Raw genomic sequence first — 3,909 nt, forward strand, 5'->3', positions numbered from 1 at the left:
AGATGACTTCTAGCCAAGATGGAGGTGTACATAGACATACTGTGCCTCCTCGCACAACCAAAATAAGAGCAACAACAATTTAGAAATTAAAAAAAAAAAAAACAGAACTGACAGAAAATTGAACTATATGGAAGTATACAACCAAGGAATTAAAATAGACACATTCATCCAGACCAGTAGGAGGGGCAGACTCAGGCGACTGGGCAGAGATGGGTCATGGCAAGAAAAGCAGCAGCTGGCAGACCCCGGGCAAGGGGTGGCAGCGGGCAGACCCACATTTGCACATAGATAAACAAGGCAAAACTGGGGAGCGAGACAGACCATGCAACCCAGGGTCCCAGCACAGGGAAATAAAGCCTCAAAACACTGATTGAAAACACCTGTGGGGGTTGACGTGCTGGGAGAGACTCCCAGACTCACAGGAGAGTTTGTTGGAGAGACCCACAGGGTACTAGAATGCACACAAACCCACCCACACAGGAATAAGCACCAGAAGGGCCCAATTTGCTTGGGGGAAGCAGAGGAAAGGACTGAAATCCAACAGAAAGTGGAGCAAGCACCATTGTTCCCTCTCTGACCCCACCCCCACATACAATGTCACAACCCAGCAACTGGGTTGCCCCACCCTGGTGAACACCTAAGGCTCTGCCCCTTACTACGTTAACAGGTAGGCTGAGGCCAAAAAAAAAAAAAAATGGCCCAAATGAAAGAACAGATCAAAGCCCCAGAACAAATACAATTAAGTGATAAAGACATAGCCAACCTATCAGATAGGTGTACTGTTCAAAGCACTGGTGATCAGGATGCTCACAGAATTGGTTGAGTTTGGTTACAAATTAGACAAAAAAATGAAGGCTACACTAAGTGAAATAAAGGAAAATGTACAGGGAACCAATAGTGATAGGAAGGAAACTGGGACTCAAATCAATGGAGTGGACCAGAAGGAAAAAAGAAACAACCAAACAGAAAAGAATGAAGAGACAAGAATTCAAAAAACTGAGGAGAGGCTTAGGAACCTCCAGGACATCTTTAAACATTCCAACATCCGAATTATAGGGGTACCAGAAGGGGAAAAGGAAGAGCAACAAGTGGAATCGTTGTTTGAACAAATAATAAAAGAGAACTTCCCCAATCTGGCAAAGGAAATAGACTTCCAGGAAGTCCAGGAAGCCCAGAGAGTCCCAAAGAAGTTGGACTCAAGGAATCACACACCAAGGCACATCATAATTGCATTACCCAAGATAAAAGATAAGGAGAAAATCTTAAAAGCAGCAAGAGAAAAGGAGACAGTTACCTACAGTTACCTACAAAGGAGTTCCCATAAGACTATCAGCTGTTTTCTCAAAAGAAAACTTACAGGTGAAAAAGGACTGGAAAGAAGTATTCAAAGCGTGAAAGGCAATGACCTACATCCAAGATTACTCTATCCAGCAAAGCTATCATTGAGAATAGAAGGGCAGAGAAAGTGCTTCTTGGATAAGGTAAAGTTCAAGGAGTTCATCATCACCAAGCCCTTAGTACATAAAATGTTAAAGGGACTTATCTAAGAAAAAGATGATCAAAAATATAAATAGTAAAATGACAACAAACTAACAACTACCAATAGCTGAACCTTAAAAAAAAAAAAAACTAAGCAAACAACTAGAACAGGAACAGAAGAACAGAAATGGAGATCACACGGAGGGTTATCAGCAAAGAGGTGGAAGGGGGAGAATGAGGTAAAAGGTACAGGGAATAAGATGCATAAATAGTAGATAGAAAATAGACAGGGGGAGGTTAAGAATAGTATAGGAAATGGAGAAGCCGAAGAACTTGTATATACAACCCAAGGACATGAACTAAGGGGAGAGAATGCTGGTGGGAGTGGGGTGCAGGGAGGAGGATAATAAAGGGGAGAGAAAAATGGGACAACCATAATAGCATAATCAATAAAATGTATTTTTTAAGATTTTATTTATTTCTTTTTAGAGAGGGAAAGGAGGGAGAAAGAGAGAGAGAGAAACATCAATGTGCGGTTACTGGGGGCCTTGGCCTGCAACCCAGGCATGTGCCCTGACTGGGAATCAAACCTGTGATGCTTTGGTTCACAGCCCAAGCTCAATCCACTGAGCTATACCAGCCAGGGCAATAAAATGTATTTTAAAAAAGAAATATAAAGATGAATGAGACAGAATCCTTGATTAATATTAGACCAGAAAAGTCCGAAGAAGAGAGTCAGGCAATAAGGTTGAAGGACATAGGGAATGTTTCATGGAGGATTAACTGAGCTGGGCTTTCAACGGTAGAGAGAATTTGGATATAGCTGATAAAAAGAGGGGGGGGGATGGAATAAATGTGGTGTGGCCATGCATTCAAAGTTAATTTAAAAGCCTAGCAAACAAGTTTAGAATTCAAGCAGTACAGCAGTGGAAGTGAATTGTGCACTTTTTACACAAGTCATACCCATAATTATGTCTACTCTCCATTTCCAAAAGTTGACAAGTATTCATTGTATATCTATTTTAGGTAGATGAGCATAGTGGTTAGAAGCATGAATTCCAGAGGCAGACTGTCCAGGTTTGAACCTGCCTCCACCACTTACTCACCGTAAGTGACCTAGACACTTTCCTCATACAGAAAATGGGATGATAATAATAGTATTGTTTCATAGATCTTTATAAAAACCTAAATGAATTAATCCACATGATTATACCAATGCCCAACACAAAATAAACAGTATATAATTTAGCTATAATAATTATTATTATCTATTTTATGTGTGATATTTTGTTCAACACTCTTGTAGATGTATTGTTTTAAGTCTCTGCTCTGAAAAACCATATCATTTACTTGAGGTTCAGGGGGTGGGGAAAGTTGCCACTAATGTGAATGGTGAAGGATACTTAATATCATAAAAAATGTTCAAATACATTATGAAGAAAAAATGAAAACTACAATATAGAACAGAAAACATAACCCCAAATAACTTTCTTTGAATGTACAGATAGAATTCCTAAAATTCCAGAAGATAGCAGGTACTATCTCCGGGTATTGTGCTTATGAGTGATGTTAAGAAGCATTATTGGATTGTAAACTTGAAAGAGAGACAGTGGGTGTAATGGAGTTCACTGACTTGGGGGTCATAAAGTGGGCAGATAGCTAAACTTCCAGCCTGTACAACCTTGAAAAAGTGTTTGTTGTTTTTACTTATTCATTTTTAACTATCTCAGCCTCTGTTTCTTCATCTACAAAATGGAAGTGTGCCTGGCACCCAGTAAATGCTTTACACACTGTGGGGTTTTCAGCATATTTAAACTAATTCCCCATAGTACCACTGCCAGCCACACAATGTCACCCTGGACATAAGCCCATGACCATACCATTGGCTACTCAGTGTAACCAGTGGTACGATGTGATCACATCAGTCTCAGACATTTGCAAGTATTCAATAATGTTCAAGGCAACTAGAGAGTGTATTTGTTTCTTTATTCATCTGGCAAGAATTCATGTTGAGTACCTGAACTTGCATTGTGAGGTCCTGGGTCGTAGACTTTGTACACCTCTAACTTGGCACATAGTATGAAATTAATATTCATTTTCAAAAATTTATTTATTTATTCATTAAATGACTTCACAGATTGTATTCACAATGATAAATGATGAGTATAAAATTAGTTTATCCCCAATTTATTTCTTCTAGCTTCTTACAAAAACTACATTTGGTTCTGCTTGTGGTTTCAAAAGGAGACCTAAAATTATATTTACCTTTGACTATAAATAGCACTGGAATAAGCACAAGTCAAATAAATCCCCGCTGATCAAATCCTAGCAGCTCTTATATGACATTTCAATCCTTTCATGCTGTTTTTGAGCTATTTGAGTTGAGGTATTTTGGGTTTGCTTATTTTAAAAGCCAAGATCAAATGCTGT

Source organism: Phyllostomus hastatus, unplaced genomic scaffold (genome assembly GCF_019186645.2).
Source record: "Phyllostomus hastatus isolate PE091 unplaced genomic scaffold, TTU_PhHast_1.1 phas_contig_152, whole genome shotgun sequence".
Classification (NCBI taxonomy): Eukaryota; Metazoa; Chordata; class Mammalia; order Chiroptera; family Phyllostomidae; genus Phyllostomus; species Phyllostomus hastatus.